Raw genomic sequence first — 24,737 nt, forward strand, 5'->3', positions numbered from 1 at the left:
CACACACACACACACGCAGGCAGGCAGGCATGCACGCACACACACATGCACAATTGGGAACAAGGTTTTTAAGGGTGCAGATCGGCAAATGGTGAAACCGTATGAAAATGTGTAACTGAGGTAAATGTACAAGTATAGCGTTTTCATGACTTGTTCTTGTGAAATGTTGCTTTGACAGCTTTAATTTTCCCAGATAGAATGTCATTTTGTTTACATTTTGGGAAAAATTGTCAGAGTGGTGATGAATATAGGAGAGATATATATACTAAGGCTTTTGCCATTGCAAAGAAAATTAGTGAAAATTTAAATATCTTATCACACCCATGAAATGTATTTTCTATTACTCATCTAAATATTGGAGATTAGCAGAACTCTTGAGCCTTTTCTGTGCGTTCATAAGATTCCCCAGATGCAGGAGTACTTACACAACGTCCTTGCAAGTGCATATATTTTCAATCATGCACTTATCATTGCGAGCTGACATACATGACAGCATGCATCAAGCATGACTCCAGGGATGTACAGTATAGTCCCAGAAGACATACAGAGACTCTTGCAAGAGTATACAAGAAAAAGGAATTAAGATTTTCCAATCAGATTTCGAGAGGATGACTGGAATGAAATTGAGCTACAAGGTGCATCATCACACAGACACGTACTGACAGCTTTGTTGCACCCACACTCCACTCAGCAAGACTGAAAGGCTAAAAAGCATTGCTTGCATAATACATTCAGGTGAGATACTTGACCCCAGCTGCTCAGACACAAAAAAGTCTTTTTCTGAGGAAAATGTATGCATTTGCTCCTTGAGATTGTGACCATGTGATCAAGGGTTCAACCTGGTGTCATCTAGAAGAGATCTGATTTTTTTTTCCTCCCCCTGGATTAATGCCAGACAGATGTCTGCTGAAACCAAACCAAAATATTTTCTTTTAACATAACCAAGAAGGTCTGGATGTTGATACTAAACTGCCATCATTAACATTTCATTAAATAAAACTTTTATTTTATGAAATACAGAGCATTCAATGAATGTCCTTAAACGCCTCACTGGGAAAAGACAACAATTACTGTACATGGCCTGGCTAATACGTCTGAACAAGGCTAATACTTTTGTATGGAAATATCCATATATATATTCTTACTTTTGTTAAAGAATCAGTAAAATGTTGGCAAATAAAAGTGATCAGGCATAACATTCTGACTGCCTTGCTACTTGGTCCAGTTCTGACATTCACATGCCCGTTTGACATATTTGATTTAGAAGCAGAATTTAGTTTTTCAATCATTTGGGCAGCAGTAGCTCATCTGATGGGTCAGACCAAAGAGACCAGCCTTCACTCCCCACTCACATCATAGTTTTGGCCGCCGCTGACTCGTAGTAGGTACTGATGAGCGCTGCAGATGGGGAGCGCCCGGCAAGGCGCTTTTGAAAATGCTTCGACCCGGTCATCTGGACATCAAAATTCCACTTTAACCATTTATCTGTTTCCAACACATCAACCGTGACAACACAATGTTCACTTTGTCTGTAATATATCCCATAGTGCCACAGAAACCAGATGATCATTCTGCTTTTCAGAATTGTTGGCGCAGCAGCTTTTAGCTCTCCCTGTCCCCTCAATTTTGTTGTATTTGCACAATACAATGACAATTATGCTTTTCTATTTATGTTCTGTTTTTACCAATGTTGTTCACTTCACTCATGGGACATAATGTTCTGGCTGATTGGTGTATATCACTGCCCCAAGAAGGTGCCACTATAACAAGGAAATCTAAGCAATTCATTCCTCCTGTCAGTGGTCATACTGTTTTAGCTCATCAATGTATTTATTTATTTTGTCTAAACACTTATATGTAAAAATGTTCCTAGGGGTGTAAATATACAAGCCACAATACGATACATATTTATACACCAATCAACACTTGATGGTGTTTCATTGGGAAGCATTGCTCAGATTATAGCTGTCAAAGTCTAAACAGTTGACCCCAGATGTCTACTCGCCCCAATAACCCCAAGTTATGCATGTTCCAAGTTGACAGTAGTGCAGTAGTCAGCAACCTGATCAAAGAAATGCACAAAAAAACTACAAACTACTTATGTTGGTCTCAAGGATTAAAAAGGAAGTTTGCTACTATAAAGAGAATAGGGCAATACAGAGGGTTAACTTTGTTGTATCATGTACGATGGTTTACAAAATTTTGTACAGGAAGATGAAAATGTTAATTGCTCAGTTTTTCATCAACTATATAGATGGACACTTGGGACATGATTAGAGCAGAGATAGTGAAGATTTAGGTTGGAATTATGCTGAAGTTGGAACTGCCAGGCAGGAGGCCTGGAGGAAGACCTGAGAAACGTATGGGTTTATTGAGAGAGGACATAGAGTTAGCTGATGTGAGGCAAGAAGATGCAGAGTTACATGTTGGCAGATGATTCGCTGTCGCGATCCCTGAAGGGGACATACCAACAGAAAAGAAGAAGATGAAGACGAAGATATATTTGGACATGGCGATGGGCTTCAAAAGTGGCCATCATTTTCTCTTTCATTACAACTTCATTTGGCCTTAGTCACATGTTTTTCTGTTTGGCTAAAACCGATAAACCACTTTACGATGCTTTTGTCTGTATTCAATGATTGAAAATCACGGTGCTTTTGGAATTAAGATTTTTGGGGGTTTGAAAAGTACAGGCGCTGCCAAGACGTAACACAATAATAAATTATTCTTCCTTATTCCCCCCTATGTCACATTTCTGCCCTGGCTGTGTTAGTTCTGTGTTAGCACAGAACTAATGATTAACACTCTAATCATCAAAAGCCCAGGTACCATTTTGTAACCGTTGAAAAAAACTTGCAAAGTGTTTGGAAGCTGCTTATGTATTCCTACATCATGATTCATCTATAAAAGCATATTTTGTACATCAACACACAATATGTTGGCTCACTGACAAGTTGGTTCTAAAAGTTAGCCTGCCGTCAAATTAATATTGACAAATCCCATTTCAGCAGGTCTTGTGCAACATAACAGTCTGTACAGCAAGCAAAGTAGTTGGAATCCATTACGTTTGGGTTTTTTTTTGGTGATTTAAATAGGTAACCGGGCATAAACTGACTATGAAAACTAGCAAACCTTGCAAAGCACTAACATTCTGCATGGTCAGTAATTGTCATCAATTTAGACGAAGCAACACTTGGAAAAATCGACACGTTTCATTAGTGTGCCCTTTCCTTTTACAGAAGTGGCAAGCAGAGTCGAAATAAACGTGCCATGTCAGAGTGTCAAACTAAAACAAGTGGGAAAAACAGATCCCTAATTTCCCCCAACAACTTGAGCAAAGAATCATTACAGAATCTTGACAAAAATTATACAAAGTATAGAGGCGAAGCCATAATAAGCTAGGCTAAACACGATCATACAGCTTTGGAAAGAACCCAAGAAGACATATTTTCTTCTAAATGAGACACAATTTCCGAACGAGGCTGGACAAGGAAAACGAGATTGTGAAAGTTATTTTGTTCTAATTATGTTTTAATGAACTATTTTTGTTCTGAATAATTGAATCTTTTCTCATATAAATGCCACAGAGATCATTACCCTACATTCTACATTAGTATTGTCATTGTTTCTCCACACTGTCCCATTTTTGGAATAATTATCAGCAGATACATTATAAGGCAGTATTTAAATCGCGGCCTAACACTTAGGGTGGCCACAAAGTAACCTACATTTCTCCCAAGATTATCTGCACTCAGCCACAACAGCTAAACTGTAATTAGAAATCTACACAAAATAGCGGAATTGATTTTTGAATACATGGAAGATATAAAATTGTGCCCCATTTTTGAAAGAAAAAGGATAGAAACAGGCTGCCTCCCAAAGCAATAAAGAACCATATTTGTTTAAAAGAGTCTAAAACACAAGCCAGAATTTGTGAAAACAAAGGCAACCAGAGGTGAGTTTATAACATGTGTGTGTGTGTGTGTGTGTGTGTGTGTGTGTGTGTGTGTGTGTGTGTGTGTGTGTGTGTGTGTGTGTGAAGGCTGTGATATAGACTTCAAAATAAGTGATTTCTAAATTTCTAAGTCCATAAAAGCCTGACACTGAAAATGTGGCCTTTTTGTCTCATTACCAAGAAACAACAGCAAAGACAAAGAAATTTAGAGGCGGAAAAATGAGTCAGGGCAAGAACAATATGATAACAAGAATGTTTTCATGTGCATACAACCCGATAGAGAAAATGAGAAATGAAAAAAGATGAGCTTGTCAATTATGCCATTCATTGTTTCGTGTAAAAATTAAAGTAAGTTGATGTTAGTCAAGTTAGTCACGAACACATACGTAGGGAATTGGGAGTCCATTTTTAGGTAGATTTGGACAGCAGTGTTTTGTTTTTTGTTTTTTTAAGATATTTGCATTTACATCTGAAGGCAGATCAAGACAGACTAACAAGAATTTGTGGCAAAGGTTTCAACAATGGATTTCTTGTGTCTCCCTTTATGAAATGTGTAACTAACAACTTCTGCTTCTGTTCAGTCAGGATTCGTTACCCTTCACAGAGCATCTGACTTTTGCCCTGAAATTAAGGAAGAGTTTTAAGAAACAAGCTGACAGATATGCAATGTCCCACGATAAATGCTTCGTCAAACAGAAATCAAGAACAAATGCACATACCTCGCAAAGTGTCCAAATCAAATTACAGTGTATCAGGAAGGAATTGAAGATTTGAGTGCGGTACAACTGTTACAGTATATGAAAACGGACAGTTATTATAGCATCCAATTGGAATAATAATTTATAACAACTTTTTTCCAATTATACTGAAGATATATGCCCTCAATATACAAATATTGAGGGCAAAAGAATGATGGACAGACAGACAGACAGATTTGTCCATGAATCTGCATTGGAATGTCACAAAAGATTCTTCTTGATATTTATTCACAGATTTGAAAAGATAAACACAACATTTTCTTGGGGGTCATGGTTTTGAAATAATGAATAAATAACGATCAAAGAAGAATTACGTCAAGGGTAACTGAACCTAATGGTCCCATCCAAGTGGCTTCATTGAAAGCTGAAGAAAACTGGGGGATGAAATAACCACATTCAGTCGCCCTTCACTAACCTCTTTGGAATAACAATCAAGTGGGTGTTTGAGATGCTTCACAGAGTCCCGGGAAATCATATTTCAATTTATATTTGATTTATTTATTAATTTCATAAAATACAGGACTTGTGACAAAATGATGCATATGATGGAATGGAATATAGTTATCAGTAATGGTCCTTGTCAGCTGACAGGTGATTTGGCATAATATCTTGAATTTGATTTGTAATTAGCATTTTGTTCAGGATGACGGTCAAAATTGTTATTATTGCAAATGGAGTTCTGATGGTTTATTGTCTTTTTTATGATTGGGGTCCTGCATTTTTGTTTGTTTCCTGTCAAGGTATAGTTTAGCATTTATAAGTTGGTGTTTGTATTTCTAATGTTGTCATTCATTTATATATACAGGACTATCTCAGAAAACTAGAATATTTTTATAAAATTCTTTATCTTCTGTAATGCAATTAAAAAAACAAAAATTACTTTTTCATGATATTCTAATACTTTGAGATAGGATTTTTGAATTTTCTTGAGATATAAGCCATAATCAGCAATATTAAAATAATAAAAGGCTTGCAATATTTCAGTTGATTTGTAATGAATCCAGAATGTATGACATTTTTGTTCATGTAATGCACTACAGAAGATAAAGAACTTTATCACAATATTCTAATTTTCTGAGACAATCCTACATAGTTAATGTAAATGAAACTGACCACTCATTGCAACCATAGGATAAATAATTTGTATCACTTCAAGTACCTTAGGTTTTTTTCTTGTTTTAATTTGGAAAAGCCAGAGTTTTCATGTGCAAAAACTCTTTCCATTATATAGTGATATATTTTCTGAATGTTGTTGAGTAAGATCAAATGGCTGAATGCATTCGGAAACAATGTGGGGACATCATGGCTGTTATCAAAGAAAACACAGAGCAGAAAGAGTGAAAACTAACTGGGCAAACCACAGCAACAATGTTTGGAACAAACTTTAGAGGAGCTAAAACAATCTGACATTGTTTACACGAGCAACTGATGGGGTTTACTCAGAAACAGTCTACAACTTTACAATTCCACAGACTTTCAAAAGTTAAACTTTTTAGATGAGGAAAACATGTTGATAGACATAGAGTAGAATAAAGTACCGGTAATCAGGAACTTTATGACTTTCCTGCGGTCATTTTTTTCCAGCCACACAGGGGCCAATAGACAGGGGTAAATTCATAAAAATATCATTAGACAACAGCAAGACAATCTTATCCTTATCTACACATTGATCTACATACATCTTAGGTCCAGGAATGGTCACCAGAATGCCTCTTCCAAATTGTCTGTATGCCTCTTTATATCTGTATATGTGATTCTTTATCAAAATATAGCTTGCCCTAATACTTTCAGATCTCATGCTGTTGTTGCATATTCATTTGCAATATTTGTCAGTGAAATATTCCAACTTTGTGAGTGTGTGTCAGTGTAAGTGCGTGCACGCATATGTCTTACTATTTTGCCTCTGAGCCATCCGGAATGCGCAGATTCCAAAAGAGTATCTCATCAATATTCATGTGTCTTTATCCTTTCATTAATGTTGCAGCAAATTGTCTCAGATCAAACTCATGGCTGGTATCTGCATCCATACAAGTGTATCTCACAGCCAGTGAAAGGGAGTAAGTGAGGGAGAAACGTATCAGAGGGGGAATCGAGATGGGGAGAACAAAGAGAGGGCTAGAACTGCTGCAGATGGCCCCATGTTTCCAGCAGATGAAAAGTAAACTAAAAAAAGAAGGGAAAAGATCATAGAGGAAGAGAAGAGAAGAGAAGAGAAGAGAAGAGAAGAGAAGAGAAGAGAAGAGAAGAGAAGAGAAGTTCTAAAGGTATTTGTCCTACTTTGGTTTGACTAATGAACAAAAAGTGTCCCGAATCTGTCCTGAATCAATGGAGGCCCAGTTAGACCACCCTGTGCCGAGACTGTCTGTGTTTCCTCTGGCATGTGGGTAAGCGTATGAGATGCGTAGACATGTGTCTCAGTGAGTGTTCTCCTCCGTGTGCACTTGATTTAATATGCTCTTTACTGTATATTAAAGAAGAGTGTGTGTGTGTGTGTGTGTGTGTGTGTGTGTGTGATCTTGTTGCCCTGTATGTGTTTACCATAGCACTGCCCGGCAGTTCCTGGCTTCATAACAATATGGGAATGCTGAGTAATGTTTGACATAACATACAGTATGGGGTGATTTGGCCAAGGGCTAAGAAATCCAAATAAATATTGTAAAAATAGATATTAATTCATATTATAATCCACCGAGAGTTCAATTGGATCCGCAGTTGGAATGCAGTTATTTGCCCTTTCCAGTCATGATCACAAGACCGTGTATTATTATTTTGATTTTGACATTTGGCATCTTGAAAAATCAATATTAATTAATAATGCTAACAGAATTTTAGATGAAGCTTTAAGTCTGCAAAATCTGCAACTTATACTGTGTTTACAACCAAAGACATCGCTAGCCCTCACAGAGAACTGAACTGGACGGACAGCAAGTCATGGAATCCGTGAACATGGAAGTGGCTCTTACTAATTTGCTGCAGCGGACATGTCTGCTGAAAACATGATGTAAAGCAGTCCGAGGCTGTAGAAACTTTTTATTGTTGGGGTTGATTTACTATTTGAATAATAATAATTTGAAAAATGGTCATATTCAATTTTTAGGTAGCTGATTTGAATTGAGATGCGAGAGGCTATTTTGTATGCCTTTGCGGACTATAATAACATAACCTTAAGGGATGAACAGATTATAACCATATTCTAAATTTTTAAAGTTTGCATGGCCTTACCTCTGCAATAGAAGGTTTACGCACAACAATCAAATTGCTATTCACTGTGGATAAAGTTTCATATTTTATACAGACATACTGATAGCTTATTACATGCTTGACCATATTAATCTCATAGGGCCTAAATGAAAGATAGAACAAAAAAACAAACAAGTAAAAGCCTATAAGGCACAGAAAACTAATGGGAAATAGGAAATTTTGTGTTAGATTCTGATATTTTAAAATGGGATTTAAATGTATCATTGAGAAAAATTTGATTTTTTTTTTTTTTTTACTTTTACCCACATATGCCAATGCTGAGGTCAATTATACTGTGTGGAAAAATAGACCAGATTTCAGGTATCTGTGAATTAAACCACAAACACACATCCAACGCAGGGGTAACAAGCATAGGATGCATGATAGCATTGTTGCATGAGATCAATAATATAAACAGAGCTATCATCTTCAAAATCAAAAAGATTCATTTTGTTTATGTCTGCGTTTTAAATAAACAATCCCCAACGGCTTGACATGTTTCTGTATGTGTGTTCATGCCTCTTAATCACTATCCTCTTGGCGATCTACACATGATTAACTATGTTCAAAGGGAAAGCTATAAGTTAATGAGAGTCATGCAGTTTCACCACCCAGCTTTCATGTGCGAGACGAGAATATGTGGCTCAGATAAAGAATTCATTATTGCTTTTTTATTTTCGTGGTAATGGCAAAACGATAATGGCCTCGTTTCCAAATATATACAGTGAGCAAAGTAAAAGTAATCAAAAAAAAACAACATATTTTGCAAACTAATGAGAAACTAAATTCTATGCATTTTTTATAGAAAACATTTTTTACACGCTAATCTAAACTGTCATCCTCAAAACAAGGGGGAAAAAATTGGGTGCACACACATGAAACACCGGCACAAATGTATAGCTAAATGCTAAAATGTACAGTATGTTCGGATACCAATTTCTGATGTAATTGTAAAAAGACAAAATTGAAATAAGAAAGAAAGATTAATTTTTGGGCGTTGCCGTCTCCACCCTTATTACGGGTGAGACAAAGGTTCATGTGACTGAGATGTTAGGGCACAAAACACATTTATTGAGTCTTCTCAGCAAAGCTATTGAAAACCTTCAAGTGCACCACTAGCAGCACTTTCTACTACAGCAAATGAGCATTTATTACCTTGACATTACGATATAAAGGATTTCTTGGATATTGAGGATATCGGTCAACAATCCTTTCAATGCAAAGGCTCCTAAACTCAAATGTCATTTTCAAAATAGCGGCTAACTACAAATCTCACTAAGGGTCAAAGTTCAAATTATCTCTGAAGAGGGAAGGATGTGTCATGAACATTCTGCCAACTTTATTTTACAAAACTCATCACACAAACTAATTAAAACATTTTTTCCCATGGATTGTTTCTCTTTTCAGTGCACCCTTTACCAAACTCAAATGTCATTTTCAAAATACTGGCTTCATACAATATTGTTTAACTGTGAATAACAGGTGTATGAACTTGGGACGTTCATTAAAAATTTCAGCACAATTATGGTGGATTATGGATTACTACAATTAAGGATTATGGTGATTTTGATGTTTATTCAAGGGATGTTTAAACACATCAGTCATCTAGATCATGTTACTGTCATTTATGAGAGGATGTGCAATATCTCTGTTGCCTGGCGAAAAATTAATTCATAAAAGGCTCAAGATTAAACATAAATAGATGCAGTCTCTCTGCATCTACCCTCTCTTTAAAATAGAGCTAGCAAGGCCACATCATTTTTAAATGAACTTAAAATTTGCATGACTGATCTTGAACTTATCAGTGTACACAGAGAAAAGATGTAGTGATGTAATTATTCCCTGTGGTGCTCATGTGTTCTACGCAATCTCATCTGACACACAATTATCAACATTTACTCTGTGGACATTCTGGGAGGAATACTCTCAATTTCCCTCATCATGTTTTATTTTCTCTCCCTCGCCTCTCCCTAATATTATCAAGAGCTTCTCTTGTTTTTTTATGACACAAACTATTTTTCAACCAATGTATCAAGTTATAAACCACTCCTGAGTGCTGCCCTAACAGGCTGACAAAAACTACTTATTTTGTCGCCTGCTTTCTGTCACTTAACTGGTATTTCTGATGTACAAATTTTAAAGGTGTGAGTTGAGATACTAACTGTACGTGCAAAAAAAGAAAAAAAAAAAGGAAAAACAAACATCAGGGGCTTGTAAAAAGAGCTGTCTCTTCATGTATTTAACAGTGAAACCCGAAATGAATTCAGATGGTTTCCATTTTTACTTTCAGGGCTGATGCTTGGGGGAATTGACTTAATTTCAGCAATAACACAGAATTCGTCTTCTATGTCTCACTCTTATATTTTTAATGTCAGTTTCAAACGATGTCTTGAATCTACTGCAGTTCTTCTGCTGACAACCCTACATTTGTTTGTACAGATTTAAACACACATCTTTGTTTATCTCTAGGCGCCTGTGGGCACAGACACGTAACAGCGCGCAATCATAAAACACCAAGATTTTACCCTTTGACTTTTGCATGGTCTTTTTAGTTATCATGTTACTTATGTTTTACTTTATGGGTGCTTAATAGTTATGATCATGGTTTATAGTGTTGCTGTGTCTCTCCTCAAATGTATTTGATCATCTATATGTGTCCATATTTAGTGTTATGATGTGTGTGCATGACAAGTAATTCAGAAGGAGAAATACTATTTGTGCTGAAAAGTGAGTGATTAAATATTGTTCGAAATCCTAATTGTGATAGGGTATTTGCTAGTCATTTTAAAACCTATTTATCTTCAGAGATTTGTTTTCATCTTAAGTTCAAAATAAGTTGTTGGAATATTTCTTTTGGGGGTGCCTGTCCGGGTAAATGGGAAAAGAGGGTGATATTATAAATAGTTTTCCAACTCCTTAAAGCTCTTCAGGGCAAAATACAATCTTTTTAATAGGCCTGTCTAAATGTGTCAGAACAGTAACAGGATAAATGAGAAATAGATAAGAAATAACACTCACATTAGAATATGACTTGAAATATTACATGGAAAAAATAGAATAAATACAATGTAGACAGACATTATGTTCCTTCAAAAAACAGGAGAAAAAATACAAAAAGAATTAAGATTCGGAATACATGTTCAAAAAAGAATTGCAGAGCAGTGTGGAGATCTGATATGCGTCTCTTCACACACACACACACACACACAGACACACACACACACACATACACATACACACACACACACACACATTAATACTGAATAAAAATAAAAAAAATCCCATTTGAGCCCTTTTATTATTGTTCATAAAAATGAATCACAGTGGATCTTATTGAGCTCTTCTTGACATGAATAAATAAATGACCACATAAGAAACATCTAAAATTAATGAAAATGAACAAAAGTTTTGGATTCTTTTTTCCAGTGACATCCTTTTAATATCTTTTTTTTTTACCTATTGTCTTACTTCTGACCAATGGGACTAGTGATTAAATCAAGATAGATGAATCATGCACAAGCCACATACGATTTTCATACCATCTTCTTTTGCACTGTTATGCCCGGTTTTTGAATCCATGTAAGATGAAAACATGTTTGTTTATTACCGTAGCCCATCCTTGTCATAGAGCAGCAGTTGCAGTAGTTCTATATCAGGAAATTTCCATCGAAATCAAACAGAAATGGCAGATGGAGCAAGTGTTCGCACATTATGCTTCAATTCTTCTTCTAATTTGCTGCCTTGGACACTTTTGAGTACTCTTGTTTTTTAATGTTTGATAGATGAATAATACATCTGTTGCTGCTGATTTGCTTTGATTTAACTAATAGCTAGTTTAGCTGTTACCTGTTATGGTATTTAGCCTTCCCTCTTACTTATTATTTAATACAATATGGTATTTTTTATGATACCTTTGAATACTATTGTGATTCAGATTCCACCCATTGTCCGCCACTTGTCATACTCGGGGTTGCGGGGGATGCTGGAGCCAGTCAACCGCAGGGCCACAAATAGACAGAAAACCATTCACTCACTCATTTATGCATCTGGTTAATTTTTGCATTTTTTTCAATTAATCGGTTGCATGTTTTTGGACTGTGTTTGATTCAGGTTTGATTCAGTTTCCTGTATACATTTTGTTTGCTGTTTCAGTTTTATATTAATTGTGTTATTTTTAGTTTAAAGTAAACCAAAAAAAAAAAATCATGTTCAAATGTGTTTTTATTGGAGGAGCTTGCAGTGCAAGCTAACTTCTCGCCCTTTGTATTGGAACAAACCACTGCCAGTACAGAGAATCCTGTATCTCCCTGTGTTGTTCACGCAACGCAAAACACATGAGAGGTAATAAAACACAATAAAGGGTTTTGTTGGGAGATAGCAACTGGACACTGATATATAGAGGGATGTATGACCCTTTTTGCAGACCTTCAAAGTTGTCTTTGGTTGAGAGAGGACGTTGAGTGGGAGTGAGTGTATAACAGAATGACTTCATGAAAACAGAATCTGTTTTTTGGAAGTATTTTTTGAGAGATCGTCAAGGATTGGAGCATTGAAAGGGGTTCAACTCGGAGCATGCTTTTTGAGATTGTTAAAAAACCAGACAACTCACCATGTTCTGCATTATTGCAGAGGTTTAAACATGTAGGCAGAAAGACCCGCCGATAAGGAGTCACTGTAAGAACTCCATGATGGGTTAAGAGCCTGTACTCGGAGTCATGCTGCATGATTTGACAAGCATATTCCTCATATTGAACAAATTAAATGGGCAAGAATTCAAGACCGTTGAAAACTGAATAACTAGGTGTCAATGACTGAGGAGACTTTGAGGGCATGTATGGAATTGATCCAGGTTCTATGTTGTTCTGTTGTGCACCTGAGGCTGGAATGGGAAGCTAAAAAACTCAGAGCAGGTTAAAAAGTTACAGATCTTTCATCTATTCAAAGATATTACCAATGTATGAACTTGACACTTAAACAGAGAGGTCACATGGCAAGAGTGACAAAAAGAGTTGAGAATTGTCTTTTCGCACTTATAAATGCAACATCAGTCGATCCCCTAACATCCCAAATTGTTCAATTTAAAACTGGAATAAATAAAAAAAAACACTTTGCATACAGGTTTCCAGGTGATGTCATTGCTGCATCTTTTTAATGATTTATATTAAAAATGCATCCAGCGATTGTAAACCTACATTGTAAACCTACAGACAATATTGAGGAACGCTCGAGCAACAAAATTAAAACTAAACTTGGACAGATGGAAATTGTCAAGGGGATAAAGAATGAGGCATATAACTATCTAAAAAGTATTTTCACACATAAATCTGACAAACAACATTTTTCCTCAGCCAAACAAGTACCTTGTTCCGAAAAGTGAATCTTCTCTTTCTCTACATTTGCGTTACAATGCGGAACACTTGTTACACCCAAAGCATACCTATGTCAAAGCTGAAAACTATTTGTGATCCCTTGCTTGCCTAATGCTCTGATTACTCATCCTTTAGCTCATTTGAATAAATTCAATACAGCCTAAAGGCAGTTGCACTAAGTTCCTTCAACCATGTGTAATAGATCAGTTCAATTGAGCCTATGGACTAAACCGTCTCCCTAGAGAGCTTCTCCTGGTGGCAGGAAAGCGGGTGGATATATGATCTGTGGTACGATCCATATTTTATCATTGTGGATGAGCTTGATCAGGACCAGGCATCAAGAGGAATTAGTTTCAGCTGCAGCAATCCCATTCTTGCAGTCACATAGAGCTTTGGCAATTATTTGAACAGTATTTGAATGATATACAAAGCGCTGTTTTGCTTGCTAGCATGGCTATTACTAGCATCGTCAAAATTAAGTGCTTTCGAAAACGGAAAACGGAATGATTTATTCTACAATTTATTCATACTTTTTCTTATTTATAACAATTCAGAATTATAATGTGTTCGTTATCGAGTTTAATTGGGTTAAATTTCTGGCTAGAAACACAAAAAGCAGGAACAAGGACAAAAAAATGTAATGACGAATGCAAAATATTCCGAACCACTGACTGGTACACTCCAGAAGGATAGAGGTTACTAGTTATGGGAGTATTCTGTATTGAAACGTTCATCCTTGAGGGCAAAAACATTCAAACATATTCATTCCTCAATTAACAAATTAAAGCTTTTACTATATAAATCATGACCCATTAACACCACTGAAATGGACTTTTGAAGAATGGAAAAGTGGTCTTTGATGTGCTGAGGGCATGTTGCAAATTATTTTCTAAAAATCATGGATGTAATACCCTCTCAGTTGCCCTCTAGGAGTATATTACTAGGAAACCTCTAGGCCCACCATGTCCATAATAAATGAATGACATAATTTTTAACAGTGTCTTACTCTTATTTATCCTTGATTGAACAGCACTTTGATGGAAAGAAGTTTACAAATATGTATGTATTATTAGTATTACAATACAGTTTAATTGTTAGCCTGGGTAATAGACTCATCCATTTCAAGCCACATATATAATGAATATATGTGTCTCGAAATATGGTTGAATATATAAAGCCCAAAGTCAACACAGACCCAGGACTGTTAAGCAGTTGAAGCTACAAGTGAAAACAAATCTGCTTGGAACAATTGTTGCATTTGTTCCAAAACACTTAAATGGCCTAGAACTTTAAGAGGACAGATTAGGAAAAATTGAAAAAAAAAAAAAAAAAAAAAAAAAAAAAAAAAGCCAACATACTTTTGGTGAACCAAATCTTTTGTCTGAAACTCAGTCAGATATTCAAAGGCAGTCGGGATAAAGGTTTTTCAGAATCAACCCACATTTCTAAGGTCATGGGTTCAACAAAAATACACATCAAACAAGGAATATTAAAATTAAGGAATTAAATCAAGCCACAAAATTGAGCAAAATAGTTTGCTTCAGTTACAGCTTAAGGGACAAAAAGAAAAAATCAAAGCAATAAACTCCAATATCAGAAGCCTTGTCCAACTGACAGTGAAACTAAAAAAACGATGAAGGTCGAACAGATTCCATCTGCTCACTCCCCAGCACCCTACTGAGTGAAAAAATATACAAACCTAAATGACAAAATATCACTATTTGACTGGCTGTCGGGGGTGAGGGATGAAAAGCGACCGAAAGAAAACAAACGTGTCACAATGAGGCAAATGAAAAAAAACAAACCCTGATGAATAATGGAATCTGATTTCAAAATACAGAAACAAGTTTTTGCCGCAAAATATTTTGTGTTCGATAACCAGAGGGTGTTACTTGTTATCATTCATGTCTGCATTCATTGGATGGCGCTGTAGGTATAGGTGGCGCTGTCTACAGGTATAAAAGGAAGGCATACACTAAAGGGGACAAGTGTTCTCCTCCTGGGAGAACAAGGGGTTTTTGACCACTTTCCCACACAGTTGGATGCTGCAGCGATTGAATTTTTGATTTAATTGGATTTGCACGGCAATAAAGGGGATTTTTGTTCACAACTTGAGAGTCTGAGGATTCTATATGGAGCGCAGCACGTAGTGAGGGACAACGTACGGCACCGATGACGGTAACCGCGTCTACCATATCAGCTAAGGGCAAACACTTCAGTAGCCTACAGCAGTAGACGGGGCTCAATTTACACAAGCTGAGGAGCATAATATAATAATAGTTTATTGTGAAGCACAAAATGTAACAATATGTACTTTATGACTGTGAATTTATGTCCGTCCTCTTCACACAAAAAAAAAAATGCTTCACTGATTTAATTTGTATCCAGAGGAAATTATTTCTGAATGAAGGTCATAGGGGTAATTAGCAATATTATGCAGAAAGCAGCATTAGCTCTTCAAATGATTATTGCATGAAAATCCTTAAAATGTTAGAAAGATTACTGATTCCAGGTCATTTTAATCTACCGGTACTTCGTTTTGCATTTATACAGTTTTAGATATTATCAATTTTTGAATTGACCCTCCTTCAATAAACTGAATGTAAAAGAATGACTTTATCAAACAATGCAACATCTTCACAAGATTTAAGAAAAATCACGATGATTTTAGACAATTCATATGTGTGCATTTCCATGTGCAAAGACTTGGACGGTAACGCATGCAAGAAATAGTACTGAATCTTATTTAATCTTAGTCTTTATTTTGTTTTGTTTTTTAAGGTAGCAGCCTCCCTGAAATTAGTTATTTGGTAAAAAGTATCACTCACTGAACTTTTCAGTGCCTTTTTTATTCCTTTCTATAGCTTTAACTTTATGAACCATCAGTAGCAAGCAAGTCTGGGAGGTCTAAAATTTTTGATTAGTTCTTTCAGACACTCGTGGCCCAGGTTGACCCCAAGACAGTGATGAGGTTTCCTTGTTCCAACACAGCCTTTGTAAGCTTTGGTTTCTTGAAATTTCCCAATTGTGGGGCTATTTAAGGCACATAGTATTCTATTTTTAAAAAGGCTCAACTTCATTAGTAATTCAATTGTCAATATTATATATAAATATATATATATACGTGTGTGTGTGTGTGTGTGTGTGTGTACTGTATATATGTATATACATATACATAAAATATTGACCATTAAAATACTGATGAATTTAAGCCTTTATAAAAATAGAACAGAATATGCCTTCAATTTTCCCCAATGGGGAAATTAATTGAGAAACATCAATACATCGATATATTGTTCCTAAACTCTTCCTAAAAATACAAAAACTGTATTGTCCCGCTAACTGAACCGTAAGACGACCATACTGTAACATTTCTCTAGATATAAAATGACAACAATCAGAAGTTGTACTGCACAAGACCTGTTATATGTGCATCAGTCATTGAGGCACCTATTCTTACTAAAAGCACAGTTGGGTCATTTCTCCCCAAGCTGCATTTACACTCTGGTTTAGGCTCCTGTTCCTACAAATATGACTCTGATGAAGGTAAGTTTGGGGCAAAAAACGACTTGAAGGACTAAACATGAAGATGCTTCAAATAAATGTTGAAGCCTCAGTGCAGATCAACAGGGTCAGGATGGTCACTTTTAATGAGGATAATACCATCAAACAATTTTGGGATAATGACTGAGACGACCCTGGGCAAATCGTAAACATCACTAACCTAGAAGGGCACCCTGTGCCCTCCAGATCAGCTGCTGGAGGATCCTCTGCAGTGAACCCTTTGATACATTAACTCAGATCAATGCACAGAAAACCAAGCCAGAAGACAAACTAGAAAGGTTTGCCACTTTCCCATATGTCATGGGTGGTAGATCTTGTGTCAGGAATGTAACATGAAATGCTAACATGGCTTTTAATGAGCTGAACAAAAGTAAAACTGATTGATATTACCAAAAACAAAGAAAAATTTGCCTATTTAATTTTCTCTGAATGTAGAAAGAGGACTCTCAGCTATCCTATCATCAACAGTAGCCTTTCCACTAGAAAGAAAACTGGTAAGCATTTTCAAGTCAACTTTATCAACATCCCTCACATGGCTGAATGGAATCGACCAAATGAAATTAGAACCCACAAAATGATTTAAAGGCCCTGATGTTTTTTCTATAGGACTGGGCAATATGATTGAATGTGACCAAGGTTTTGCCAGGAATTATATATGATGTCTTCTGGGAATGGAGAAAGCTTCTGTTGATTCCCAACTGTCTGGGAGTTTATATGTGGACGCCTACTACCACTTACTTTATCATTCAGACGTTTCTTCATATCTCTTGTCTTTGTTGAGACTGTTGAGTTCCTCACATAATAAATATTTATGGGAAAAAAATGTCTCTTCAGCCTTGAAAGCCATTTTGATATCCAGATCATTCAGATATGTCTGCATTACATTTGGCAGACTTTGCTTGAAATGCAAATCTTCTGGTTCTACCTATGACATTTTAATTCAAACATTACCTGGAAGTTACACAAATCAGATATTGGTGACAATTTTAGACAGTAGAGGGAAATTCAAAACTTTCATATAGGAAATCCACACATGAAGCCTTCATGGAGGTAAATTAGGGGTGTGAAAAATGGAAAGTAATCCCCACAAAAAAAAGACTACAAATTCAGACAGAAAACTTAGAACTGAGAATGTTGTACTGAAAAGCAGCCAAACGCCACAATTTTGACAAATGAGTTGGAAAATGATTAAGATCATTCAAATCATTATTCAAATCTTAAAATAATTGCAGCACAGTGGAGCCATCCATTTACCTTAAAATTCCCTTTCAATGTGACAAAGAATACATTTTCTATTTATGAGAGTTGCGCATTGACAACTATTCTTTAACGGAAAGCTGCTTTAAAATCTTATTGTGAACCCATTTTATGTACTTACTGTTACAGGCCCTGTGGGCACAAAAGGTCAGTTGGATTTTGCAGTCTAGGTAACTAGGCTTTTTATTAAATTATGTACATGATTATGAAAAAAATAAAAATAAATACTTATAGCTCCATCTGTGTCACTTGCACTGTATTTCACAATTCTTTCACTTCCTGCATTTTTTTCTCCCCTGAGTATGTATCACAGGCTTTCAGAAAAGCAAAAAAGTCTTTCATGTACTTTACTTCTAAGACATTTAATTCCATATGAAGTGACTGCGTGGGTGGGTGAGTGGGGACAAGTAGGTGGCCAATTGAAAATATGGGTTTGAAGAGATTGAACAGAAACAAATTTAGCTTGAGGGTGCACATGAAACATAGGCCACGGACAGTATGTAGCAGGGCTGAGCCTAATTACAAATACGAGTGAAGGAACTGAGGATAGAGATGAGATAGAACTGTCTACTCAAATATTTTCATCATTATCCAGATAAGGTGTAGATGCTTCTTACACACTGGAACAGCAAAGACACATGAAGTGGCAAAATTCACAGTGCTTTGCAAGAGAGAGCGAACGTCTCTTGCTGCTACTGCAACTGAAGGAGCTGAATTAACCACGAGCTTTCGAAACTGTTTTTCCAATTCAAAATAAAAATCCTTGAGTTCACCCATAAGATAAAAAGCTCTGTCGACCATTTTCTCGGAAATCCCAATGAACATACATGCAGTACAAATTACAATGATGCCTTCGTCCACGAAAGACTGTTTTAATCATTTGTTCAGAAATCTAAACGTAATCCTGTCACTCACCCATAGCATGTGCATGTGCATTTACTTGACTTTTCATTTCCAGAATGTTTATTTTGACAAATATGACAGAAGTTGAAAGAATAATATGAAATCCCCCCCAAGTCAAATAAATCCTATCACGAAACAGTATTGGCAGTCTGCAGTTCTTCGACATAAAATCTGCTTGTACAGACATCATTCAAAACTGGACAAAACACAAAACAAATAGGAATCAAATCGAGTCTAGAAACATACAGTTAAAGGTGACAGATTGAAGGTGTCAGATTTCCATTTCTCTACTTATGATCCAGCTGTTCATCGCTGATCTGTTTTGTCTTTCCCTCTCAACTGCTCTACATTCATCTTACCCCTGTATCTGTCATTCCCTCTTAATTACAGTATTTAGCATCCTTCATCGTGCCTTCTCGCTTTGCTCTTGTTCGCTCACATCCATCCATCCATCCATCCGACCACCCAATCCATCCATCCATCACCCTTCCTGTGCTGCCCAGGTCATTAACTGCGCTGATGGTTTTGTTGCTCTAATTAGCCTAATTGTAGCTGCCAGTTATAACCTGGCCCTCTACCGGGACCTTGTGATCCAACTGTGACTCAACCTGACCTTGGCCGGTGAGTATCTGCACGTGTGTGATACCTTCCTGTCCACAGCTGACCTTAAATCTTTGCCTCACTGCTTGAATTTAATGGCTTTTCTAGTCTTTTTTCCATCCCTTTCCTTTTTCCCCCACTTTTATCTAAACTGAATATATCCAGGCTGAGCTTTTCTTTCCTGTTACTCTTCATTTTTAGCATTTTTTTGGGGGGGACCGAGTATGTCTTTTCATGCAGTATATTACATTTTCTCAGAATTCAAATCTCTTTCAATCAGTTTGCCATTGACTTGACTAAATTCATGTGGTGTCTTTGTAAATAAATTGTTCCAAATATGAAATTTAATTAATTTACAAAATTCAACAAGCACAAGCTTTGTCAGCAAGACTTGCAGCCATAAACACTTCACCAACAACAGATATGCTTTGCGCAAGCGATAGTTATTTTCTGAAATTTAACAAGCACAGCTTATATCTGGGACCCTGCTGCCGTCAGCCTTTTATCAACATCCGGGAAGAATAACTCTTGCAACTTAATTGCCTGTCTCCATCACGTTCAAAAGGCGTAGACAGTTTTTGCTCACCGCTTTTGTTCACCTCTGTAACATCTTGGTAAATGTATGCGATTGGATGAACCCAGCCCGCTCCAAATTTGAACTGCTAACAAAGTCATAAAGAAAACAAAAGTGAAATTGAGAATCCTTGGAGAAGAAAGCAGTTATAAAAGGATGGTTTGAATTCGGTAACAAGTTTACATCGAAATCCCCAAAGTATTTGTTTGTGTACATCTTCATTTTTTAAGATACAATAAATCATGTCAAGTATTGAGAATTTAGTTAATTTTGCAATGCGATTGCAATATGAAGATTTCGGCAGTTATACAGTAAGAAATCGTGAATAATATCTGTGATTAAAAGTTACTCAACCAAAGAATGGAATTAGTCATCTTGTCTTCTAGCCATGAATAGTATATTAACCGATGCTACTTGCTTGATGTAAAATGACAAGAGCACGATGTTTGGCTATCTCCATTCAATCATGCATACTGCAACCAACGTAAGGTTGCAGTAAAATTACCACTGAGACGGCATTTCAAAGCTGATTTTAAAGAAACTGACAGTTCAGCAAGTCAAGGCATTTTTGCGTCTATGTAAATATTTATATAAGACTATTCCAGCCAGCATCATTTCTATATTTAGTTCTTTAAAACTCAAATCCATTTTTATTTTTGCTCAATAATAAATGAACCATAAAGCATTAAGTTTTCAATTCTTTCAGCGCATTCTCAATTTAATGCTTTAATGCTTCAATTTAAAATTGAAGATTGTTTACTGAAATCACTGAGAGCCCCAGAGATTGGATCAGAATGATATAACTCTCAATATATTCTTACTATATTGTACAAATCCTACTGACTTTTGAGTGTTTGGAGGATCAACATTCCTAAATGATAAATCCTCCATTACTTGTGTAAAATTGAAAGACGAGCTATTGCTTGGTAAAAAGTTGAATTAAAGTTCACTCCAAGATACCCATTTTAATCAATGCAACCCTATCGAATTTCATCATAGAGGAAATGTGTTTGCCCTTGCTTGCCGGTTGGTTGTGCATCTTATATCACAGGTGACGACGCTCTCCTTATGACATGGCTATTAAAATTATGGGAAAAATGACTGTCTGAAAAGATAATTCCCAACTACCTCACTCCAGTGATTTACAGTACAGCACACTCTCCGAGTGAATATCCTGCAGTTTTGTGTGCAAACCACAAACCTTTATGTGAACAACACTTATGAGTGTATTTTCCAAACGCCCTCGTTTCTTTCACAAATGACCCTGCACGTTGCACGTTTGTGATATGTCCTAAATGGTTATACACCTACAGATGCTTTTCCGACATATCTGTTGTAACAGAATTGTTGTTCTGTATGTACTGCAAGGTTCTGTAAATAAGAATTCATTTTAGAGGCGGTGCTGTTTCTGAAAAACTGGATACTTCTTCACTTTAGTGTCTATTTAGTGTTCTATTCTATTGCTATCAAGGCTGTTTTCACATATCCTGTGTACAACATCTTGGAAAAGATAATTTCTTGGGTAATTGTGATGATCTTAAGAAGAGTTTGCAGTATCCTTTTCAGAAATAAATACCTGACGTGTACATGTGAAGACTGCATGTATTTAAGATCGACCCTATTTCTGTGACACCACACACACACACACACATATTCTCATGGACACACAAGTATGCTTTCTTCTCTTCAGTTTCAGTATACAGTTTGTTTTTAATTTGATCTCAATGCCCCCTTGAACAGAGACACATCACCTCTCCTGGTCTTGCCCTGCCTCGTTCTTGCTCCCTGCATATTCTCTTTTTTTGACCCCCTCCATCCATGTTTCTCCCAGGCATCTTCCTGCTTTAATGAGACAGATGTCCCTTCATTAATAAAGACCAGGTCTACCACAGTAACGATGCAATGAGCAAGCATGCACAAAAGAGTGAGGAACTAACATGTGTGCATGTAGATTATAGCTACAAAACACACCGCGTTGCTCGACATCAAACCAATTCTCCTCATTCTATAAGCAACAAAGGCCAGATAAAATCTACATGACACACAAAAAATCTCTCTGTCACGTTCATATTTTTATGCTATTCTGTTTTTGCAGGTTCATTTTGGCTGTTACTCAAGTGGTGAAGTACGAGTCGGAAAAATTCACAGTAATAGCAGAAATGCTGTGATTGTCAAAAAACTCCTGAGCATGAGTATAATAAATACACAAATGGAGCCAATTATAGGCTGAGGTGTAGTGTTGTGATAAGAATTTATTTATTTCAAAAGAACAATGTGGAGCTATCATTAACGTTCATTCAATCGACTCCTTGTTATTTCACAGGATGGGTTTAGATAACGTGTTTGGCTCCAAGGAGAATTACATGCTCTTTTCTCTTGAGACGCACCACTTGCTGAGACACACCAACTAAACCAACAAGTCAAAAAATAGACAGCAGCACATGGGAGGAATGTTTTAAAGAACTATAAAAAGAATGGGGGAGAAAAGGGAATATCCGGATCTGAATTATCATGCATAATCTGTCCATCACATTCAAGAAAGTGCACTAAATATGCATGTGTGGCCACAAACAGAACCGCGTCGCTGGTGCTCAGTTGTGATGCAACTGCTGATTCAAGAAGCAGGACAAAGTATTCTGAAGTTCTGAAGTGCACAAAGCTTTACATCTTGGTCAAATTTAGCAAAACACCACGAAATAGGGTTTTACCATGCGAATGAATAAAAACAGTTCTCCTCATAATAAGCCTGATCAATAATATCCACTGACATCCAGCAACTTTCCAAGTGTCAAATCAGCCGTTTCATCTCTGATGGCTGATAAAATGAATACACCACTTTGGCTCTCATCCATCTGTTTCTCTGCGAGTGCCTGCCATCCTCACTCGCACGATCGATATTTGTTTTTAACCATTTTACCATCAAGCTCTAAAATGACACCGCTTATCCCCTGTCATAGTTGTTTTCACTTGTAATCATTTTTCATGTGAGGGATGTCAGTAGTGTAACTTTGAGGTTTTTTATTCATATACATTTAAATCACAGCCCTCCGATCATCTGGCGAGGGGTCCAGGGTGAGCCGTGCCTCTCGCTTATTGGCAGCTGGGATAGCGATCATTTAAATGTGTATGACTGACACATACACAAATGAGTTTCTCGACGCGCGGTGGGTATATTTGTTTCAAAGATCATCTCTGGATTATTTCAGTTCTGATTAGAATAATGATATTCAAACATGAATTTAATTTTTTTTTTGCCTTGGATGTATGTGAAATTTAAAGTATTTCAACTTAAATACAGCAGAATGGGGGCAAACAGAAATAAATAATGACAACTGCAAAAGAGAAATATGGATATGCCGTGCAAACAACATCGCAAATTTGAGATTTCAAAAGACGGCGTTGATTTAACTCTGAATAAATGTTCTCTCATCTGGACATAATACTACCTGATCGAGCGTTTCTGGCTGTTGTGCTGAAGTTATATTGCAAATGAAACTTTGGAATAAAGCACCAGCAATTTGTTTTGTCTCAACTGCAATGTTTTCTTTCTAAGATTTCTAAAAATTCAGGAGCAGGTTTTGCACACAGACACGTGTACATTTACAAACAGCATATTCAACTATATGACTCATGTTGCGTGTGTGTGTGTGTGTGTGTGTGTGTGTGTGTGTGTGCCTTCTGCCTGTGTACAGGGAACGTATGACATAACTGTGAGTCAGCAATGCATCTGTGAAAGTGAATGAAATTATTATTAATCAAGAATTGCTGTCTTCGTGATAGTGAGTGTGTGTGTGTGTGTGTGTGTGTGTGTGTGTGTGTGTGTGTGTGTGTGTGTGTGTGTGTGTGTGTGTGTGTGTGTGTGTGTGTGTGTGTGGTCCCATGTGTGATTTTTCTGAACCGTGAGTGAGCAGAACCTCCTGAGATGAAGATGGTATATCTTTACTGCTATGTTTTATTTGTCTTTTGTTGCATATCTGTGCCTCAGTTTCAGTAAAAGCACAAGTGTGTTGTATTTTGTCCATTAGTCTATACAGCCCCACCTCATCACATGAATAATACACACTTTAAATAATTGGGTGAAACATGGTTCCAACAATTTCAATGAAACCAACCCTATCCCTAATTGCGACTTGTGACTCCAAAAACATAAATTTGTTGATTATTCATTTTGTGGTACTTGTCATTTGGCCAACTTTGTGCCTCTGAATATGTTCCTAATTCCTACCCAGATGAAATAAGCATTATGTTTAGATACTTGACTGTTCTTTGTACTCTTTTTGGTATCAGAATAACAAAACATGTCACATCAATCATTAACTGAAGGTCATAGAGTTTAATCACACCGAGCAGACGAAGCGGTGTGTTCCTCTTCTTTCAATTCAATACCAATTGGACTACCAATCCTCCATGCTTTCTCCTTATTAGAGCATTTGCTCGGCATTCCTCTGTGTCTTGCCTGGCCAATTAAAAACAAAATCAGGTTCAATCACACAATTTCCTCCAATAAAACGAAAACG

At 36.6% G+C, this 24,737-nt stretch overlaps 1 protein-coding gene across 6 annotated transcripts in view; it reads right to left on the reverse strand.

The window, feature by feature from the left end:
* The window catches only part of ccser1 (coiled-coil serine-rich protein 1), a 118,346-nt gene that overhangs the window by 12,572 nt on the left and 81,037 nt on the right, over window positions 1-24,737 (reverse strand). Inside the window, exon 13 of one of the 6 annotated variants that reach the window (XM_086173568.1) lies at window positions 24,406-24,676. The exons of the other annotated variants lie outside the window; for them this stretch is intronic. The gene's annotated coding sequence lies outside the window, so the exon portion shown is untranslated. Of the gene's footprint in view, window positions 1-24,405; window positions 24,677-24,737 lie in introns of those variants that run through there. 6 annotated transcript variants of the gene reach the window in all.

Source organism: Fistularia commersonii, chromosome 26 (assembly GCF_037954325.1).
Source record: "Fistularia commersonii isolate RoL2024-O1a breed Wild chromosome 26, RoL_Fcom_v1.0, whole genome shotgun sequence".
Lineage (NCBI taxonomy): Eukaryota > Metazoa > Chordata > Actinopteri > Syngnathiformes > Fistulariidae > Fistularia > Fistularia commersonii.